Source organism: Carassius auratus, unplaced genomic scaffold (assembly GCF_003368295.1).
Source record: "Carassius auratus strain Wakin unplaced genomic scaffold, ASM336829v1 scaf_tig00216873, whole genome shotgun sequence".
In the NCBI taxonomy this organism is placed as follows: Eukaryota; Metazoa; Chordata; class Actinopteri; order Cypriniformes; family Cyprinidae; genus Carassius; species Carassius auratus.
Window position 1 is genome coordinate 3,641 of NW_020528780.1, and position 23,533 is coordinate 27,173.

Here is a 23,533-nt window from a genome sequence, read left to right on the forward strand (position 1 = left end):
TTTGAATCTGAATTTGAATTTCTCAACGATTAATTTGTTTCTTATAAACACTTAGCCTTTCCCTTCACAAGACAGTAATTGATGTTAATTATTTGTGGATTATATTGATATTTATATCAGTTCTTTGGACTTCCATTCTGATGACCACCCATTCACTGCAGAGGATTCATTGGGAAGCAAGTGATGCAATTCTATATTTTTCCAAATCTTTTTCAATAATGAACTAAAAACTCCTTAAAAAATATATATATTTTTAATGAATATTTTATATTATTTGAGTCATATCAGAGGCTTTTTTAATGACATTCATTGTCTATCATAGACACACTGTCAAGCTTTAATTGTAAAATTGTGAGTAAGTGTAGATGAAAATCTCAGGACCTTATCAAACCTTCCATTGGCTAATGACATTCCAGAACGTTCTGATTTGTTAATTACAGGTCCAGAGGAGAATCAAAGGTAATCAATCAAGCTGAAAGAGGAGGAGCCGCTTAAATTCAAAGCTGTATTTAATGGACAAAGACAAGCACTGGTGGGTATTGTGTTAATGTTTGTCAGGGTGGGTCTTTTGCAGTGTGTGTTTGTGCTGGTTGTGCTTGTGCCACTGAAGCCTTTGGATTGGAGGTTTCCCACTGTTCCAGCAGGACTTGTTTAGCAATGGCGAACTGATCCAGCCATCTGGTTTGACTTTAGGAGGATGTCCTGTTGTTGGTTTGGTCTCAGGCTCAAAGGTGCTCTTTGAGAATGATCTGCAGGTCTGCAACCGTGTTGATGGTAAGAGCTGTTAAGTGTTACTAGACTTATTGAACCCTACTAAAACTCTGTTCTTGTTTTGGTATCAATGGTTCCCTGAGTCTAAAACATTCATGGAATGGTTCTTTTATGGTGGGAAAAACTCTTAATAACCGATAACTCTGGTAACTAAGTGTTATGACATGACTTGCTAAGATGCCTCTTGGAATGGGTTCTTTTTGTTGAATCCTACAGATGACCAAGGTTGAGCTTGTCTACACCTTTGCCTACACCCCTGAGCTGTTTGCCGGCACTCCAATTACCCTCTGTGACTTTTGGCATAGCTGGAGGTGGTGGAACTGGAAGCCAATTTAATTGGTTACTACTTGAATGGCAGGTTTCAAAACCTCAGCAATGATGCCTTGAAGCCTTGGGTACCTTAAGCTCATGATGGGTTTGTGCAGTTTCTCTCAGCCTTCTGAACGTGGCTGTGCCTATGCTGTTCTTTTCTCTTGCAGATGACTGGTCTCATGAGAGGCCTTCAGACACTTACTTCCTGGGTGATGTTATTAATGTTGAGGCATCTGTGAAGATATACAACCTCGTCCCTCTGCGTGTGGTTGTGGACCGCTGTGTGGCCACCAAAGACCGTACAAAAACATGGGCGTAGTGTCAGTGACATCACCCGTAGACTCCTGAAGTGTTTTTGAAGCCTAAAGTGTGTAGAACGGGCCATCGCCATCTTGGCAGCATGTCACCTCGCGACTCTCCCGGACAATCAAATGTCAATCTAGTTGCTGAAGCCACACCCACCTAGCACAACGGCAGTGTCAGCACCGGCAATCCACCTGTCATTCAAGTGGCTACGCCCCCAATTATGCAGAAATTTAAGTCCTATTATAACTTAAAGGGTGGAGTTATAAAAAAAAAAAATCACCCCTCTCACAGTTGTCATGAAGGGCAAAATTAGCTATTTAGACCAAAAAAATTTTGCACCAGGCTGTAAACATGTTTTTTTTTTTTTCTCCCTGCTGTAAAGTTGGGCATTTTAACATGGGGAGTCTGAGACTGACTCCCTTTTGCGGCTGGACTCAAGTGGCCAGTCGATGAATTGCAGGTTTAGTCACTTCCTTATTGGCCTCACGAGAGTGAGCGAGAGGTTGGGGCTCGGTGGCGACCCGAGTACCTGATGTGAATGCCCTTCTGAGATACTTGTTCATTGATCATGGGTGTGTTCATGTCACCAGATGCTGCAGAGGTGGTTAATTCCCGCGTTTGCTCTTATAACCACTTTGTCCCTGACAACTTTTTACTCCTTAGATGTCTAGTGGATGCCAAGGTCACTGCTTCCAGACCTCTCCCATTTGCTTTGATTTGTGACCCCTTACCTGTGGTGTCTCTTGAGGATCAGAACGTGTGTTCTGAAGGCCACTCTCGCTCGGGCGCCCGGTTAAGCGCTCCACAAGTCCTGTTCCTTTGCCAATGGGTAAGTTCATGCCCCTTTCTAAACATTAAAGGTGCCATGTCTAATTTTTTGTATTGCAGGTGGCTTGCTGCTGATGGGAACCATCAGGTTTGTGGTTGCTGTGACCCAACAGGTGTTCCTGATGGTGGAACTGCTGCTCCTCCTTTTGGAGGTAGGAAGGTGCTTTTTAAGCTTGGTTTTTGACTGTTAAAGCACTTAACTCTGTCTGCTTTTTCTAGGCCTTCAGTGGGAAGGGAAGGCCTCGCTCGGTCCTGTAGTGGTTCAAAAGCACAAAAAGACTTTAGCTTGTTCAATAAATGTGGGGAGAAAACTTCTTGTTTCTGTCTGGTCTCGTTTAACCAATTGACTTGCATGAGGAAGCGTGTAGTTCTACTGTACCTGTTCTCATGCCAGAAGGAAAGGCTCCCCTTTCTCATTCGGGAAGCTAAGAAGCCTTTACGGGACTGCTGTGAGATCCCTTTTGACGAGTACTGTAAAGGTGGAATACACTGCCCATGATGCTGTAAAAGGAAATTCTGTTATTTGGCATTTGTGCCAAAAGAGTTCTGCATGAATGTCCACTTCCTTGAAGCATTGCAGACTTCGTGTGCATCTTATGCAGTGAACTTGACTTCATGTTGGTAACTTCAAATGAGCAGTTTAATTTACTCCTTGCATCCCCCAAATAGGTTTGGTCAGTTAAGTTTTGTTTCATAATGCTCCTTGTTGACATCTCTCATGCTTTTAAAACACCGGTACAATAAACACGCACTCCCAGTATCAATACTGGCACAACATTTTCCACCTTCAGAATTTTTTTTTTTTTTGCAGTAGCAAATAGTCTGACTACTCCGAGGATGCTTTTCTGGACCTTGAGTGTGCATTTTACTTGGCAGTCTGTAGGCCAAATCACAAGCCTGCTGGTTTTCATCCAAAATAAGTTGTGTGCCGAAGATGACCAAAGCTCTTATGGGTTTGGAACGACTGATGGTAGATGGGTTATTCTGATGGTGCTTTGCATGCTTTTCTGGACCTTTTACTTGACAGTAGATGGGATGGTCACAGGCCTCCCGGTTTTCATCCAAAATATCTTTAACCCCTTTGCTGTCAAAGATTGTCACCGCCCCCAGATTGTTTCACTTTCACAGCATGTTAAACATCACTCTCTTACTTGACCTGGAGAAACTGTGCATTGTTGCAGTGAACATTTAGTAATTTATGTCAGGAGTACAAAATATGTATGAGTCATTTTTAGAATAGAAATTAGAGCATTCATATTCAGTCACGTCTGCAGTGGTTTGTGTTCTCATAGATTCACTGAAAAGCGTCAAATAGGGTTTATAGTCAAAAGTTGCATATACAGAGATATATGTCTGATTTTTACTTCATATTTCTTCAGACAATCATAATTTCTATTAATTTTCCACTGATTTAAGTGATCTGATGATAATGATCGGCTCCCAGCCCTGTCTCTGTGTGTATAGTCTTCCGTGTGCGTGTTAACGGAGACCTGATTCTCCCGTGTCTTGTCCATCATAACCGTGCATCATATCCCACTCCATCTTACCCATGATGCATTTCCTGTACACTTCTGAGTTGATATCTGAACACAACACAGAGAAACCTCTGTACCCATGAAATATCCAAATAATAAACCCTTTTATTTATAAAAAATGTACATATGAAATGCTAACTTGTGCAGTAAAAGGCTATAAATAGCATATTTTTACAACAGTAAACAACCAAATTCCACATGTGATCACAAAAGGAGGTTATTACAAACACTCGGTCAGGGTATAAAGAGAGTTTTGAGTAAAAGTGTACTAATAATTTCATAAATAGTCTTATGTAGCTTAATGCTAACGTTAGCTCTAATGCAGCTACATAGCAGGTGCAGTTCTTCATAATGCATTTTGTCCAAATTTTGACAAAGGTTGTAAGAAAATGTTGTGTTGTATTTTTATAGTAAGGCTTTTGATAATAGTGGTTTAAATGTAAGCTGGAATTGAAGCAGTGGCTTGGTAAACCTTGAAATACCAGAACAAAGGCTAATAGTAGCGGAATACAAACAAAAGAATAATGATAAATGAAGAATGAGGATTTTGTGTCATACCTGGCCGATGTGTGAAAGGCTCGTTTCGTAAGAACAATAGAATCATGAATGGGGCAGTTTTGCGGGTCCAAACATGAGATAATCGCATTCCAGGAGTCATAAACCAATTTTATTAGCCTTTCATGAGCCTTCTCTAAAAACACACATGACGTGTTCTTCGAAAAGGTTTCATAAAATTCACACTTTGTGAGATTATATTCTGAAATATCAAAATGAAGTATTAGTAAACTTGTGGCTTTAGATTTATGCATCTAAAATCATATCCTACATTTTTAATACACTTAAATGTTTTCAATATTTTTTATTTACATGTTTGAGCTTACCGTATATATATATATATGATAACAGTCAGAGTGATTCACATTTTTCAAGATACGGGACAGAAAATGTATAGATCTATATAATTTAGTGTCATAGTTACGATCACACGAAAAGTTAAGTTTTTGTCCAGAAAAGTCAGCATAATTACAAATGTGATATTGATTTTATACAACAGTTCAATAAACAAGTTAATATCAAGAGACTTACATTTTAGACAACATATTAACGATTTTTGCTCCATTTCAAAAGAACAAAATTAATTCCAAACACAGCCACTATTTTGCGTCTCTGAGTAACATGATAGTTTCGATCCTGAATGAATCAACCTTTAATATGACTATTCAACCGCAATGACTCACTTATTAACAGTGACTCACTGCCACCTACTGGCAATTTTAATTTCACATTCAAGGTACCCTTTAGATTTTTGTTTGTAATTTCAAACAGAGTTCAAGGTTTTAAAATATCAAAACATTCATTTGTAACTGCAGGCTAAAGTATTCCATGGCCCACAGAGCTGCATTAAACTAAAACGGCACTTTAGATGCAACTTCGGTTTTCTCTGCATTGCAAAATATCCATTTTGTTGAGAATGATTGCATCTGCTTGGTAACAATCCAAATACAAGTATCTCACCTAAAAGATGGTGCACACTTTTAGAAAAAAGGCATAAGGTTAAAATAAGAGCCAGGAGTCAACAATTAGAAATAAGATCTGCACAGCAAAAATAGTCCATTAAAAAAAAAAAAAAAAAAAAAAACAGCATGTGTTAATATTGCAAACCCTTACTTTTCTATTTTGGTGTGCCACCCCAAGATTTATGGTGGCCTCATTTGGCCACCCCTATTAAAATCTTCTGGGGGCGCCACTGATCCACATAACTTTACATTGTGAACATCAGGAACCAAACTACTGTTTGGAAGACAAATTAAAGGGGAACCTTGTGCTGGTTAGCAACTGGAGGACGGATAAAGGAATGCACAACCATACTAAAGGTTGTGGAACATTGGTTTGATAGTGGGAAGAAAAAAAAATAAAATTGTCGAATCAAAACAATACCAATAGACAAGACGATGTTCTACAAGTTTATTAAAAACACTAGATCTACATGACCAGAGTAACTCCTCCACTAGAAACCACAGTCTGCTCCCCAGAGACAGCCTTGATACGAGTGTCTCTTCCTGAAAGAGAAAGATTAGAAGTGAGAACGTGGTTCTAAAATGCTCAGTTCCTCTTGTCAAGAGAAATCAAGAACGCACGTTTCCTGGTGCAGCTTTGCTCACAAGAGCCAGATGATGGATGGCACACCGCTGTACTGCAGTGGATGAAGATCTGACAGGGAAGAAAGAGGCTCAAGTCACAGAATCCACAAGTAGTAAATGTACAAATGTTCAAGTAAAGGGGCATACGGTTTCCTGCAGAGCAGCCAGCGAGTCTGGATCTACAAATGTGAACATCTTCACAACAAAGCGCTTGTAATGGGTTGGGAATTGAAGACCAGATGATCCAGTCACTGGAACCAGTGTGGTCAGATAGCGGTCATCCTGGTAAGGGCATCTGAAGACAAAAGAGAAGGTTAGGAAGGGTCTCCCAGCAGACTAACGGACAAAGACTGGCTGTACACTCACCCGTCGATCAGAAGGTCCCACTGGGGGAGACTGAGTGGACTGGGGGTTGAAGTCGCCCAACAATGTCCCAGCATCAGGACAATGTTGGGGTCAGTCCTCTCCATAATGTGCACCTCAACATACACAGGCTCTCGCAGGACTTTTGTGATGGGATAATCAGTGTCACTGTAGTAGGACGTGTAGGCCTCATCTCCTGAGGAACAACACTGGGGCTTAACCAGGCTCCAGTTTGAAAGGCTTTAGGCAGACACAGGACAAGACCTTACATTCAGCACAGCCTTTGGTGACACATTGGCCATTGGCCAGTCTGAGCTCCACCCTGAGAGGTCCAGGAGCAGCTACTGGTGGAGGTGGAGGAACAGAGTTGACTTCCACAACCAGAGCTTCCACAGACGTTCCTGAATATCTACACTGGAAGAGAAACCTACACAACACATAGCGAGCTTGTAGCATTTATCAGGGATTAATGTTCACACCAAGTCATGGATCACCTACTCAAAATGACTGTCCCTTGTGATGGAACCATACGGTCCAATCCCCACTTCATACGATGAGGTCATTCGGTTTTCATACACCACATATCCTCCATCCTCCTGTGAATAGGATCAGTGTCGGCTTCCAGTCCATCATAAGCAATGCAGAATAAGACCAGTAGCAGCTTCTCACCATCATGCTCGTGCCACATGCGGTCACAGGGAACTGGTATATAGCAAAGGAAGGTGTGGACCCCACAGGAGCACAGGGTGGGTCATTTCCACCCAGTAGATGAACCGAATCCAGACTCAGTCGAGGCAGAGTAACGTCTCGAGACACCACTACCACAAACTGACCATCTCTAATACACTGGACAGTCACTGGAACGAGGTACAAGGGCAGATTAAAATGCAGAGAATCAGTTTAATACCTAGGCGGAAATTGCAGGGGTCCGGACCCCCCATATGAGGGTTGCCCCCCCCCCCCCCAAAAAAAAATAATTTAAAGAGTATTGTAAATATGATATACAGTCAGGTCCATAAATATTGGGACATCGACACAATTCTAATCTTTTTGGCTCTATACACCGCCACAATGGATTTGAAATGAAACGAACAAGATGTGCTTTAACTGCAGACTTTCAGCTTTAATTTGAGGGTGTTTACATCCAAATCAGGTGAACGGTGTAGGAATTACAACAGTTTGTATATGTACATCCCACTTTTTAAGGGACCAAAAGTAATGGGACCGATTAACAATCATAAATCAAGTATTAAAAAATGAAAGTTTGGTTGCAAATCCTTTGCAGTCAATTACAGCCTGAAGTCTGGAGATCAATTAGACATCAGCGTACGCTGGGTTTCATCCCTGGTGATGCTCTGCCAGGCCTCTACTGCAACTGTCTTCAGTTCCTGCTTGTTCTTGGGGCATTTTCCCTTCAGTTTTGTCTTCGCAAGTGAAATGCATGCTCAATTGGATTTAGGTCAGGTGATTGACTTGGCCATTGCATAACATTCCACTTCTTTCCCTTAAAAATCTCTTTGGTTGCTTTCGCAGTATGCTTCGGGTCATGGTCCATCTGCACTGTGAAGCGCCGTTCAATGAGTTCTGAAGCATTTGGCTGAATATGAGCAGATAATATTTCCCGAAACACTTCAGAATCCATCCTAATGCTTTTGTCAGCAGCCACATCAATAAATACAAGATAACCAGTTCCACTGCCAGCCATACATGCCCACGCCATGACACTACCACCACCATGCTTCACTGATGAGGTGGTATGCTTTGGATCATGAGCAGTTCCTTTCCTTCTCCATGCTCTTCTCTTTCCATCACTCTGGTACAAGTTGATCTTTGTCTCATCTGTCCATAGGATGTTGTTCCAGAACTGTGAAGGCTTATTTAGATGTTTGGCAAACTCTAATCTGGCCTTCCTGTTTTAGAGACTCACCAATGGTTTACATCTTGTGGTGAACCCTCTGTATTCACTCTGAAGTCTTCTCTTGATTGTTGACTTTGACACACACATACACCTGCCTCTTGGAGAGTGTTCTTGATCTGGCCAACTGTTGTGAAGGGTTTCTTCACCAGGGAAAGAATTCTTCGATCATCCACCACAGTTGTTTTCCATGGTCTTCCGGGTAGTTTGGTGTTTGGAAAGCAACCAAAGAGATTTTTAAGGGAAAGAAGTGGAATGTTATGCAATGGCCAAGTCAATCACCTGACCTAAATCCAATTGAGCATGCATTTCACTTGCGAAGACAAAACTGAAGGGAAAATGCCCCAAGAACAAGCAGGAACTGAAGACAGTTGCAGTAGAGGCCTGGCAGAGCATCACCAGGGATGAAACCCAGCGTACGCTGATGTCTAATTGATCTCCAGACTTCAGGATGTAATTGACTGCAAAGGATTTGCAACCAAGTATTAAAAAATGAAAGTTTGATTTATGATTGTTAATCGGTCCCATTACTTTTGGTCCCTTAAAAAGTGGGATGTACATATACAAACTGTTGTAATTCCTACACCGTTCACCTGATTTGGATGTAAACACCCTCAAATTAAAGCTGAAAGTCTGCAGTTAAAGCACATCTTGTTCGTTTCATTTCAAATCCATTGTGATGGTGTATAGAGCCAAAAAGATTAGAATTGTGTCGATGTCCCAATATTTATGGACCTGACTGTATAGTTAACTAATTGTGCAAGTAGTAAAATACAAATGCGAACTGAGGAACAAAAAAAAAAAAAAAAAAAAAAAAAAAAAAAGTTTTAAACATCAAGTTCCACTTGCTTTGCCTCACAGTGCTTTGGTCCACTGCCTGCTCCCCTTTTACCTCACCACCACCGACACACACATAGTCCGGTGCGAGAAAACGCGTTTCAGTTGTGGAACTCCATAAGTCAAGCTTACTTGATTGACCTTAAACATCGGATGACGTGATTTTCTCTTTAATATAGATTATGCCAAATCACTAATAAGTGGGGTCCAAAAAATATTGTGTACCAATTTACTTTCGTCACCGATGTAGTCTGCGCTGTTAGGGAGTATAACAGGCGTTTACCTAGCTTTAACGTCTTACACACACCCATAGTGTACGCATATACAAGTGTTGTACGTTAGACTAGACTAGTGCGGGTGCGCATTTAGATTTTCCCGCGTTCACTATGATTTAGTCGGTTTCAGTGGTGGCTCGTCGGGTGAGGGAGGGGAGGCACAGTTTCCCCTAAATTTTGAGGAAGACTTAAATGTTAATAAAATTCAATATTCCTTTCAGTTCATGTCTCAGAATGTATACATTTTGTTTGTAATTTCACAGTTGTAATACCATTACATGAAAGCTCCTCTTTTCTATTGTGATTGTGCCGAATCTGCTGATGTAATTACAATAGCTAAGTAAGAGAAGGGGAGGCCAGGGGAACCAATCAGCATTGAGTGCTGAATTTCAGCACTAAGAAAAGTAACATCATAGAGGCTAGCCTCCCTTCTGGAATATCAACCTACCATATACAGACGTAAATTACGTGGTATTAGTTTGAACCTGTTTTTATACGGTCTATAGTTTGAACGTCTCCGGGAAAAGCTAGGCTAATGGTTTACCAAGTATTTATAAGGAGTAGCGATATTGAATACATTTTCTTTATGGGTCCTGACTAAAAGCTGCCAAAAAGCCATTTTAAAGTGGTTAAGCAAATAATAGGCAGGGATCCCCAGACCAATACAATTAGTTTGCCTCCTCGATTTTAAAATTCACGAGCCACCACTGGTCAGTTTATTTCATTTAATAGTTAATCTAATATAACATCATACGAAGAGTGCAGTTGTTCTCCAGATATTAGCATAACAAATGTGATTTTTATAAAAATTGAATAAACAAGTTATTACCTGCATTTTAGGCACCACATTGCCCGTTTTAGCCCTTTCACCAACAAAAAAAAAAGTTGAAATCTAAGCTACAGCAGTAAAAGCACTAATTGAGTCTTTGAAAAAACACACCGAGTTGGTGTTTCCGAACTGAATGAATCCACTTTTTTTTTTTTTTTTTTTCCCCAGTCTTTCGCATCTATACCGATCTCACTATACAGTTGTGAGGGTGTATGCCTTCATTTTGCTAGTCATGGCAAACGTCTTTATATATGCATGTTTTAATTGTAACTGAAGCAACATTGCTATTAAATGTGCTTTATAAATTAATGAAAGTTGAAGTTCAAATGCCATTGCATTTTGGTGGCTTGATTGTGTAAACCACTTCAAAAAACACTGACAAACCTTCTTCAAAACAATGTTGCAATTTAGTCAGCTTTTTCATTGAACCAAAAAGAAACTTGAAGGATAATAGAACGGTCTCCATGCAATAGTAAGGCTTTCCTCCCTGTACACATATCCTGAAGTAAAATTTTGCCTGTTTTTTTGGTTTCCCCTTCAAAATTTGCTCGTGAGAAATGTTATGTTTATTGTCCCTCCAACATTTAGATGATTTTCGATCCTGGTTTAACAAACCGAATAAAATTGAGAACACTTACCTGCCCTCCCATAGAAACACTGCCGTCCATTAAAGCAGCAGTTGATAGCTTCACACTCAGCACCACTGATCCCAGGTAGACCACATTGGATCTGCTCAGAATCAGCTACAGCACATTTATCAAGGGGCTCTGCCTGCACTACTGGCTTCTGAAACTGCTGTTTAACTGGCTTCTGAAGCGGAAACTGCTGGCTAGTTAGCTGTTGAACTGGCTTCTGAAGCGGAAACTGCTGGCTAGTTAGCTGTTGAACTGACTTCTGATGTGGAACCTGCTGGTTAGTTAGCTGTTGAACTGGCTTCTGATGTGGAAACTGCTGGCTAGTTAGCTGTTGAACTGGCTTCTGAAGCGGAAACTGCTGGCTAGTTAGCTGTTGAACTGGCTTCTGAAGCGGAAACTGCTGGCTAGTTAGCAGTTGAACTGGCTTCTGATGTGGAACCTGCTGGCTAGTTAGCTGTTGAACTGGCTTCTGATGTGGAAACTGCTGGCTAGTTAGCGGTTGAACTGGCTTCTGATGCGGAAACTGCTGGCTAATTAGCTGTTGAACTGGCTTCCGAAGCGGAAACTGCTGGCTAGTTAGTGGTTGAACTGGCTTCTGAAGCGGAAACTGCTGGCTAGTTAGCTGTTGAACTGGCTTCTGAAGCGGAAACTGCTGGCTAGTTAGCTGTTGAACTGGCTTCTGAAGTGGAAACTGCTGGCTAGTTAGCTGTTGAACTGGCTTCTGAACTGGAAACTGCTGGTCAGTTTGCTGAATCATCAGAGCTTGAGCATCCTGAAGCGATTTTCTCCACTGTGGAACAGCATGACAGAAAGCACAAACCACCAAAATCTGAACCAAACACCAAATTCCAGCCATTGTTAAACAGCTAAACACAAAGTGGAGATACTTCCCTTTAGTCTTTTTGTATTCTACAGCTATCAGCTAATTAATGACAGTCCCTCCCTCTTCATTAACAACTGGGTGATTCTCATTGGATCTCAAGATTCAACGCTTATAACAGCAACACAGAGGCTGCGTCCACATCTTCATTGACAACTCTCTCAAGCCTCGCTCACTCGGATGCTAAACATTCTTTCCAAATTTTTATCTTCGTCTGATACAGGCTCAAGCATATCAGGTTGGATGCCTTATCTCTCCATCGTTCACGCTGGACAGAAGATCCGCTCTCTGAAACAGCCAATCAGAGCAGAGCTCAACATTATTGTTCATGACCCTTCCAAATAATTCTAGGGACAAATCCCAGGGTTGTAAATGGGCATGTAAAACTGTTTCTGGAGAATTTTTGCCCATACCCAAGCCACGTACCTTCTATGTAGATATTATTTAAAATATTGTATCAATGCATTCTATGGCAACTTTAACGGGGATTATGAACTCAAATTTTGGCTGGAAGCAATAGTTTGAATCTGAATTTGAATTTCTTAACGATTCATTTGTTTCTTATAAACGCATAGCCTTTCCCTTCACAAGACCGTAATTGATGTGAATTTTTTGTGGATTATTTTGATATTTATATCAGTTCTTCGGACTTCCGTTCTGATGACCACCCATTCACTGCAGAGGATTCATTGGGGAGCAAGTGATGTAATTCTATATTTTTCCAAATCTTTTTCAATAATGAACTAAAAACTCATTAAAAAAAGAGTTTTTTTTTATGAATATTTTATATTATTTGATTTATATTATTTAATTTATATCAGGGGCTTTTTTAATGACATCCATTGTCTATCATGGACACACTGTCAAACTTTAATTGTAAAATTGTGAATAAGTGTAGATGGAAAATCTCTGGTCCTTATCAAGCCTTCCATTGGCTAGTGACATTCCAGAACGTTCTGATTTGTTAATTACAGGTCCAGAGGAGAATTAAAGGTAATCAATCAAGCTGAAAGAGGAGGAGCCGCTTAAATTCAAAGCTGTACTTAATGGACAAAGACGGGCTCTAGTGGGTATCATGTTAATGTTTTTCAGGATGGGTTTTTTTGCAATGTGTGTTATTGCTGGTTGTGCTTGAGGCGTTTGATCTGAAGAGTGCTTTTGGAAGTCTGAATCCAGTCAAAGTCCAAGAAGCATCAATCATATCCAGCTTCCAGAGTACCTGTTTCTTAAGTGCTTGGGAACACTTTGCAGAAAGCTTCTCAGTTTCAGAGTCTTGACTACAGCGTATTTGCAAAAGAGCCTCTTGGGCTTCAGGAGAAGCAGGCGTTTCAGGGACCAGTGAAGCCTTTGGATTGGAGGTTTCCCGCTGTTCCAGAAGTGCTGAGCAAGATGGCGGTGGACTTTCATTTAAGGCAACTTGTGACCCCTAGATGTGTAGCTATTCAGTGTAGTGAGAACCAGATTAATGTGGAGGTATAGCAGGACTTGTTTAGCAATGGCGAACTGATCCAGCCATCTGGTTTGACTTTAGGAGGATGCCCTGTTGTTGGTTTGGTCCCAGGCTCAAAGGTGCTTTTTGAGAATGAACTGCAGGTCTGCAACCGTGTTGATGGTAAGAGCTGTTAAGTGTTACTAGACTTATTAAACCCTACTAAAAATCGGCCCTTGTCTTGGTATCAATGGTTCCCTGAATCTATAACATCCATGGGACTGTTCTTTTTATTGTGGGAAAAACTCTTAATAACTGTTTGCGTAACCAAGTGTGGCTATGGCTTGCTAAGATGCCTCTTGGAATGGTGTTTTTTTTTTTTTTTTTTTTTTTTTTTTTTTTTGTGAAGCCTCTTGATAACTACATCAGTCTCCTATAGATGACCAAGGATGAGCTTGTCTACACCTTTGCCCTTACCTACACCCCTGAGCTGTTTGCTGGCACTCGATTATCAGTGTTCAATGCTATTATCAAAGGTCAGCGACCTCTGTGACTTGTGGCATTCCTTGCGGTGGTGGAACTGGAAGCCCGTTTAATTGGTTACTACACAAATGGCAGGTTTCAAAACGTCAGCAGTAATGCCTTGAAGCCTTGGGTCCCTTATGCCTCAACTGTTCTGCCTGAAGCTCATGATGGGTTTGTGCAGTTTCTCTCAGCCTTCTGGATGAGGCTGTGCCTAAGCTGTTCTTCTCTTGCAGATGACTGGTCCTATGAGGGGCCTTCAGACTCTTACTTCCTGGGTGATGTTATTAATGTTGAGGCATCTGTGAAGGTATACAGCCTCGTCCTTCTGCGTGTGGTTGTGGACTGCTGTGTGGCCACCCAAGTACCTGATGTGACTGCCCTTCCAAGATGCTTGTTCATTGATAATCATGGGTGTGTTCATGTCACCAGATGCTGCAGAGGTGATTTGTTCCCACGTTTGCTCCTTTTATAACCACTTTGTCCCTGACAACATTTTACTGTCTAGTGGATGCCAAGGTCAATGCTTCCAGACTTCTCCCATTTGCTTTGGTTTGTGACTCCTTACCTGTGGTGTCTCTTGCGGATCAGAACGTGTGTTCTGAAGGCCACTCTCGCTCCTGCGCCCAGTTACGCGCTCCACGTGCCATGTCTTTTTTTTTTTTTTGTATTGCAGGTGGCTTGCTGCTGATGGGAACCACCAGTTTGTGGTTTCTGTGACTCAACAGGTGTTCCTGATGGTGGAACTGCTGCTGCTTTTTTGGAGGTAAGAAGCTGCTTTTAAGCTTGTCTTTTGACTGTTAAAGCACTTAACTCTGTCTGCTTTTTCTAGGCCTTCAGTGGGAAGGGAAGGCCTCGCTCGGTCCTGTAGTGGTTCAAGAGCACAAAGAGACTTTAGCTGGTGTTCAATAAATGTGGGGAGAACTTATTTCTGTCTGGTCTCGTTTAACCAATTGACTTGCACGAGGAAGCGGGTATTTCTACTGTACTTACAGGTCCTTCTCAAATTAGCATATTGTGGAAAAAGTTCATTATTTTCCATAATGTAATGATAAAAAATTTAACTTTCATATAATTTTAGATCCATTGCACACCAACTGAAATATTTCCGGTCTTTTAATACTGATTTTTGGCATACAGCTCATGAAAACCCAAAACTCCAATCTCAAAATTAGCATATTTCATCCGACCAATAAAAGAAGTTTAATACAAAGTCAACCTTCAAATAATTGTTCAGTTATGCACTCAATACTTGGTCGGGAATCCTTTTGCAGAAATGACTGCCTCAATGCGGCGTGGCATGGAGGCAATCAGCCTATGGCACTGCTGAGGTGTTCTGGAGGCCCAGGATGCATCAATAGCGGCCTTAAGCTCATCCAGAGTTTTGGGTCTTGCGTCTCTCAACTTTCTCTTCACAATGTCCCACAGATTCTCTATGGGGTTCAGGTCAGGAGAGTTGGCAGGACAATTGAGCACAGTAATACCATGGTCTGTAAACCATTTACCAGTGGTTTTGGCACTGTGAGCAGGTGCCAGGTCATATTGAAAAACGAAATCTTCATCTCCATAAAGCTTTTCAGCAGATGGAATGGGAATCAATTCTGTTGTCAGACAACGCAATGAATATTATAATGACTGAAACTCACTTCATTAAGACTACATAAGCTCTCAAACATTAATATGCACCAATAAAATACATATATGATAAAGTCAGTGGTTGTGCTGTGACTGATGTTGGCTATACTTGCTTGTAAAATAGAATTAGAAGCAACAGAATTTTTTTTTGTTTTACTGAAAGTGCTGCTCCTCTCTGCGCTCGCTGAACAGATGCAAAGAGAGACCTCGTGCGGCAGCACCAGAGGGTCTGAGACTTAATGATTGCCCAAAAAGTTGCTAGATTTGTGGTTAACATTAGTTGTTTTTTTGGGGAAAAAAATTGTTAAATCTAGCGACAAAGATGCCAAGTTAGCCACTCCAATGCCCAGCGGACCGGTGGCTTCAACCGTCTCGCAAGTGTTGGGGACATCCCACGATTGTTTCACTTTCACCACACGTTAAACATCACTCTCTTACTTGACCTGGAGAAACTGTGCATCAGTTGGAAGTTTAAAGACTCTAGCTTCAATATTTGACCAATACTGTGACGCATATTGTTGCAGTGAACATTTAGTAATTTATGTCAGGAGTACAAAATATGTATGAGTCATTTTTAGAATAGAAATTAGAGCATTCATATTCAGTCACGTCTGCAGTGGTCTGTGTTCTCACAGATTCACTGAAAAGCGTCAAATAGGGTTTATAGTCAAAAGTTGCATATACACAGAGATATATGTCTGATTTTTACTTCATATTTCTTCAGACAGAATCATAATTTCTATTCATTTTCCACTGATTTAAGCGATCTGATGATAATGATCGGCTCCCAGCCCTGTCTCTGTGTGTATAGTCTTCCGTGTGCGTGTTAACGGAGACCTGATTCTCCAGTGTCTTGTCCATCATAACCGTGCATCATATCCCACTCCATCTTACCCATGATGCATTTCCTGTACACTTCTGAGTTGATATCTGAACACAACACAGAGAAACCAATGTACCCATGAAATATCCAAATAATAAACACTTTTGTTTATAAAAAATTTACATATGAAATGCTAACTTGTGCAGTGACGTAAAAGTCTATAAAAAGCATATTTTTACAACAATAAACAATCAAATTCCACTTGTGATCACAAAAGGAGGTTATTACAAACACTCGGTCAGGGTATAAAGTGAGTTTTGAGAAAAAGTGTACTAATAATTTCATAAATAGTCTTATGTAGCTTAATGCTAACGTTAGCTCTAATGCAGCTACATAGCAGGTGCAGTTCTTCTTCATAATGCATTTTGTCCAAATTTTGACAAAGGTTGTAAGAAAATGTTTTGTTGTATTTTTATAGTAAGGCTTTTGATAATAGTGGTTTAAATGTAAGCTGGAATTGAAGCGATGTGGCTTGGTAAACCTTGAAATGCCAGAACAAAGGCTAATAGTAGCGGAATAAAAACAAAATAATAATGATAAATGAAGAATGAGGATTTTGTGTCATACCTGGCCGATGTGTGAAAGGCTCGTTTCGTAAGAACAATAGAATCATGAATGGGGCAGTTTTGCCGGTCCAAACAAGAGATAATCGCATTCCAGGAGTCATAAACCAATTTTATTAGCCTTTCATGAGCCTTCTCTAAAAAACACACATGACGTGGTCTTAGAAAAGGTTTCATAAAATTCACACTTTGTGAGATTATATTCTGAAATATCAAAATGAAGTATTAGTAAACTTGTGGCTTTAGCTTCATTATGCATCTAAAATCATATCCTACATAATTTTTAATACACTTAAATGTTTTCAATATTTTATTTAATTGTTTTAGTTTACCATATATATATATATATTTATTATAACAGAGTGATTTACATTTTTCAAGATACGGGACAGAAAATGTATAGGTCTATATAATTTGTATAGTTACGATCACACGAAGAGTTACGTTTTTCTCCAAAGTCAGCATAATTACAAATGTGATACTGATTTTATACAACAGTTCAACAAACAAGTTAATATCAAGAGACTTACATTTTAGACAACATATTAACGATTTTTTGCTCCATTTCAAAGAACAAAATTAATTCCAAACACAGCCACTATTTTGCGTCTCTGAGTAACATGATAGTTTCGATCCTGAATGAATCAACCTTTAATATGACTATTCAACCGCAATGACTCACTTATTAACAGTGACTCAATTTTAATTTTACATTCACAGTACCCTTTACATTTTTGTTTGTAATTTCAAACGGAGTTCAAGGTTTTAAAATATCAAAACATTGATTTGTAACTGCAGGCTAAAGTATTCCATGGCCCACAGAGCTGCATTAAACTAAAACGGCACTTTAGATGCCGCTTCGGTTTTCTCTGCATTGCAAAATATCTATTTTGTTGAGAATGATTGCATCTGCTTGGTAACAATCCAAATACAAGTATCTCACCTAAAAGATGGTGCACACTTTTAGAAAAAAGGCATAAGGTTAAGATAAGAGCCAGGAGTCAACACAATTAGAAATAAGATCTGCACAGCAAAAATAGTCCATTTAAAAAAAAACAAAAAAAACAAAACCATGTGTTAATATTGCAAACCCTTACTTTTCTATTTTGGTGTTCCACCCAAGACTTATGGTGGCCTCATTTGGCCACCCCTATTAAAATCTTCTGGGGGCGCCACTGATCCACATAACTTTACATTGTGAACATCAGGAAACAAAACTACTGTTTGGAAGACAAATTAAAGGAGAACCTTGTGCTGGTTAGCAACTGGAGGACGGATAAAGGAATGCACAACCATACTAAAGGTTGTGGAACATTGGTTTGATAGTGGGAAGAAAAAAAAAATCCCGGATTGTGGGATCAAAACAATACACAAGACGATGTTCTACAAGTTTATTAAAAACACTAGATTTACATGACCAGAGTAACTCCTCCACTAGAAACCACAGTCTGCTCCCCAGAGACAGCCTTGATACGAGTGTCTCTTCCTGAAAGAGAAACATTAGAAGTGAGAACGTGGTTCTAAAATGCGCAGTTCCTCTTGTCAAAAGAAAATCAAGAACGCACGTTTCCTGGTGCAGCTTTGCTCACAAGAGCCAGATGATGGATGGCACACCGCTGTACTGCAGTGGATGAAGATCTGACAGGGAAGAAAGAGGCTCAAGTCACAGAATCCACAAGTAGTAAATGTACAAATGTTCAAGTAAAGGGGGCATACGGTTTCCTGCAGAGCAGCCAGCGAGGCTGGATCTACAAATGTGAACATCTTCACAACAAAGCGCTTGTAATGGGTTGGGAATTGAAGACCAGATGATCCAGTAACTGGAACCAGTGTGGTCAGATAGCGGTCATCCTGGTAAGGGCATCTGAAGACGAAAGAGAAGGTTAGGAAGGGTCTCCCAGCAGACTAACGGACAAAGACTGGCTGTACACTCACCCGTCGATCAGAAGGTCCCACTGGGGGGAGACTGAGTGGACTTGGGGTTGAAGTCGCCCAACAATGTCCCAGCATCAGGACAATGTTGGGGTCAGTCCTCTCCATAATGTGCACCTTAACATACACAGGCTCTCGCAGGACTTTTGTGATGGGATAATCAGAGTCACTGTAGTAGGACGTGTAGGCCTCATCCCCTGAGGAACAACACTGGGGATTAACCAGACTACAGTTTGAAAGGCTTTAGGCAGACACAGGACAAGACCTTACCTTCAGCAAGCCTTTGGTGACACATTGGCCATTGGCCAGTCTGAGCTCCACCCTGAGAGGTCCAGGAGCAGCTACTGGTGGAGGTGGAGGAACAGAGTTGACTTCCACAACCAGAGCTTCCACAGTCGTTCCTGAATATCTACACTGGAAGAGAAACCTGGACAACACCCAGCGAGCTTGTAGCATTTATCAGGGATTAATGTTCACACAAAGCCATGGATCACCTACTCAAAATGACTGTCCCTTGTGATGGAACCATACGGTCCAATCCCCACTTCATACGATGAGGTCATTCGGTTTTCATACACCACATATCCTCCATCCTCCTGTGAATAGGATCAGTGTCAGCATCCAGTCCATCATGAGCAATGCAGAATAAGACCAGTAGCAGCTTCTCACCATCACGCTCGTGCCACATGCGGTCACAGGGAACTGGTATATAGCAAAGGAAGGTGTGGACCCCACAGGAGCACAGGGTGGGTCATTTCCACCCAGTAGATGAACTGAATCCAGACTCAGTCGAGGCAGCAGTAACCGTCTCTAGACACCACTACCACAAACTGACCATCTCTAATACACTGGACAGTCACTAGAACGAGGTACAAGAGCAGATTAAAGTGCAGGGAATCGGTTTAACACGAACAGAAGAAGATTGAGAACACTTACCTGCCCTCCCATAGAAACACTGCTGTCCATTAAAGCAGCAGTCGATAGCTTCACACTCAGCACCACTGATCCCAGGTAGACCACATTGGACCTGCTCAGAATCATCTACAGCACATTTATCAAGGGGCTCTGCCTGCACTACTGGCTTCTGAAACTGCTGTTTAACTGGCTTCTGAAGCGGAAACTGCTGGCTAGTTAGCTGTTGAACTGGCTTCTGAAGCGGAAACTGCTGGCTAGTTAGCTGTTGAACTGGCTTCTGAACTGGAAACTGCTGGCTAGTGAGCGGTTGAACTGGCTTCTGAACTGGAAACTGCTGGCTAGTGAGCGGTTGAACTGGCTTCTGAAGCGGAAACTGCTGGCTAGTTAGCGGTTGAACGGCTTCTGAAGCTGGAAACTGCTGGCTAGTTAGCTGTTGAACTGGCTTCTGAACTGGAAACTGCTGGCTAGTTAGCTGTTGAACTGGCTTCTGAAGCGAAACTGCTGGCTAGTTAGCGGTTGAACTGGCTTCTGAAGCGGAAACTGCTGGCTAGTTAGCGGTTGAACTGGCTTCTGAAGCGGAAACTGCTGGCTAGTTAGCTGTTGAACTGGCTTCTGAAGTGGAAACTGCTGGCTAGTTAGCTGTTGAACTGGCTTCTGAAGTGGAAACTGCTGGTTAGCTGTTGAACTGGCTTCTGAAGCGGAAACTGCTGGCTAGTTAGCTGTTGAACTGGCTTCTGAAGCGGAACTGCTGGACAGTTAGCTGTTGAACTGGCTTCTGAACTGGAAACTGCTGGCTAGTTAGCTGTTGAACTGGCTTCTGAAGCGGAAACTGCTGGCTGGTTCTGAACTGGAACTGTGGCTGTTAGCTGCTGAACTGACTAACTGCTGAAACTGCTGGCTAGTTAGCTGTTGAACTGGCTTCTGAACTGGAAACTGCTGGCTAGTTAGCTGTTGAATGGCTTCTGAACTGGAAACTGCTGGTCAGTTTGCTGAATCATCAGAGCCTGAGCATCCTGAAGCGATTTTCTCCACTGTGGAACAGCATGACAGAAAGCACAGACCATCAAAATCTGAACCAAACACAAAATTCCAGCCATTGTTAAACAGCTAAACACAAAGTGGAAATACTGCCATTTAGTCTTTTTGTATTCTACAATTTTCAGCTAATTATCGATAGTCCCTCCCTCTTCATTAACAACTGGGTGATTCTCATTGGATCTCAAGATTCAACGCTTATAACAGCAACACAGAGGCTGCGTCCACATCTTCATTGACAACTCTCTCAAGCCTCGCTCACTCGGATACTAAACAGTCTTTCCAAATTTTTACCTTCGTCTGATACAGGCTCAAGCATATCAGGTTGGATGCCTTATCTCTCCATCGTTCACGCTGGACAGAAGATCCGCTCTCTGAAACAGCCAATCAGAGCAGAGCTCAACATTATTGTTCATGACCCTTCCAAATAATTCTAGGGACAAATCCCAGGGTTGTAAATGGGCATGTAAAACTGTTTCTGGAGAATTTTTGCCCATACCCAAGCCACGTACCTTCTATGTAAATACTGTATCATTTAAAATATTGTATCAATGCATTCTATGGCACCTTTAACTGGGATTATGAACTCAAATTTTGGCTGGAAACAATAGTTTGAATCTGAATTTGAATTTCTCAACGATTAATTTGTTTCTTATAAACACTTAGCCTTTCCCTTCACAAGACAGTAATTGATGTTAATTATTTGTGGATTATATTGATATTTATATCAGTTCTTTGGACTTCCATTCTGATGCCACCCATTCACTGCAGAGGATTCATTGGGAGCAAGTGATGCAATTCTATATTTTTCCAAATCTTTTTCAATAATGAACTAAAAACTCCTTAAAAATATATATATTTTTAATGAATATTTTATATTATTTGAGTCATATCAGAGGCTTTTTTAATGACATTCATTGTCTATCATAGACACACTGTCAAGCTTTAATTGTAAAATTGTGAGTAAGTGTAGATGAAAATCTCAGGACCTTATCAAACCTTCCATTGGCTAATGACATTCCAGAACGTTCTGATTTGTTAATTACAGGTCCAGAGGAGAATCAAAGGTAATCAATCAAGCTGAAAGAGGAGGAGCCGCTTAAATTCAAAGCTGTATTTAATGGACAAAGACAAGCACTGGTGGGTATTGTGTTAATGTTTGTCAGGGTGGGTCTTTTGCAGTGTGTGTTTGTGCTGGTTGTGATTGTGCCACTGAAGCCTTTGGATTGGAGGTTTCCCACTGTTCCAGCAGGACTTGTTTAGCAATGGCGAACTGATCCAGCCATCTGGTTTGACTTTAGGAGGATGTCCTGTTGTTGGTTTGGTCTCAGGCTCAAAGGTGCTCTTTGAGAATGATCTGCAGGTCTGCAACCGTGTTGATGGTAAGAGCTGTTAAGTGTTACTAGACTTATTGAACCCTACTAAAACTCTGTTCTTGTTTTGGTATCAATGGTTCCCTGAGTCTCTAAAACATTCATGGAATGGTTCTTTTATGGTGGGAAAAACTCTTAATAACCGATAACTCTGGTAACTAAGTGTTATGACATGACTTGCTAAGATGCCTCTTGGAATGGGTTCTTTTTGTTGAATCCTACAGATGACCAAGGTTGAGCTTGTCTACACCTTTGCCTACACCCCTGAGCTGTTTGCTGGCACTCCAATTACCCTCTGTGACTTTTGGCATAGCTGGAGGTGGTGGAACTGGAAGCCAATTTAATTGGTTACTACTTGAATGGCAGGTTTCAAAACATCAGCAATGATGCCTTGAAGCCTTGGGTACCTTAAGCTCATGATGGGTTTGTGCAGTTTCTCTCAGCCTTCTGAACGTGGCTGTGCCTATGCTGTTCTTTTCGCTTGCAGATGACTGGTCTCATGAGAGGCCTTCAGACACTTACTTCCTGGGTGATGTCATTAATGTTGAGGCATCTGTGAAGATATACAACCTCGTCCCTCTGCGTGTGGTTGTGGACCGCTGTGTGGCCACCAAAGACCGTACAAAAACATGGGCGTAGTGTCAGTGACATCACCCGTAGACTCCTGAAGTGTTTTTGAAGCCTAAAGTGTGAACGGGCCATCGCCATCTTGGCAGCATGTCACCTCGCGACTCTCCCGGACAATCAAAATGTCAATCTAGTTGCTGAAGCCACACCCACCTAGCACAACGGCAGTGTCAGCACCGGCAATCCACCTGTCATTCAAGTGGCTACGCCCCCAATTATGCAGAAAATTTAAGTCCTATTATAACTTAAAGGGTGGAGTTATAAAAAAAAAAAATCACCCCTCTCACAGTTGTCATGAAGGGCAAAATTAGCTATTTAGACCAAAAAAATTTTTGCACCAGGCTGTAACATGTTTTTTTTTTTTTCTCCCTGCTGTAAAGTTGGGCATTTTAACATGGGGAGTCTGAGACTGACTCCCTTTTGCGGCTGGACTCAAGTGGCCAGTCGATGAATTGCAGGTTTAGTCACTTCTTATTGGCCTCACGAGAGTGAGCGAGAGGTTGGGGCTCGGTGGCGACCGAGTACCTGATGTGAATGCCCTTCTGAGATACTTGTTCATTGATCATGGGTGTGTTCATGTCACCAGATGCTGCAGAGGTGGTTAATTCCCGCGTTTGCTCTTATAACCACTTTGTCCCTGACAACTTTTTACTCCTTAGATGTCTAGTGGATGCCAAGGTCACTGCTTCCAGACCTCTCCCATTTGCTTTGATTTGTGACCCCTTACCTGTGGTGTCTCTTGAGGATCAGAACGTGTGTTCTGAAGGCCACTCTCGCTCCGGTCCCATTACTTTTGGTCCCTTAAAAAGTGGGATGTACATATACAAACTGTTTGTAATTCCTACACCGTTCACCTGATTTGGATGTAAACACCCTCAAATTAAAGCTGGAAGTCTGCAGTTAAAGCACATCTTGTTCGTTTCATTTCAAATCCATTGTGATGGTGTATAGAGCCAAAAAGATTAGAATTGTGTCGATGTCCCAATATTTAT

General features: G+C 41.3%; 2 long non-coding RNA genes and 2 pseudogenes across 2 annotated transcripts; 2 read left to right on the forward strand and 2 right to left on the reverse strand.

Annotated features, from left to right (window-relative positions):
* Nucleotides 1-524: 524 nt before the first annotated feature.
* On the forward strand, nt 525-2,527 carry LOC113099160 (uncharacterized). Its single transcript, XR_003289311.1, has 4 exons — nt 525-774; nt 2,053-2,218; nt 2,278-2,369; nt 2,437-2,527. It is a non-coding gene; the product is annotated as an uncharacterized LOC113099160 (long non-coding RNA).
* Nucleotides 2,528-5,685: 3,158 nt separating this feature from the next.
* On the reverse strand, nt 5,686-11,634 carry LOC113099159 (zona pellucida sperm-binding protein 4-like; annotated as a pseudogene).
* Nucleotides 11,635-12,700: 1,066 nt separating this feature from the next.
* Nucleotides 12,701-14,506, forward strand: LOC113099161 (uncharacterized). The gene is made up of 3 exons (XR_003289312.1): nt 12,701-13,239; nt 14,255-14,344; nt 14,411-14,506. It is a non-coding gene; the product is annotated as an uncharacterized LOC113099161 (long non-coding RNA).
* Nucleotides 14,507-18,036: 3,530 nt separating this feature from the next.
* On the reverse strand, nt 18,037-20,646 carry LOC113099158 (zona pellucida sperm-binding protein 4-like; annotated as a pseudogene).
* Between the last annotated feature and the right edge of the window lie 2,887 nt (nt 20,647-23,533).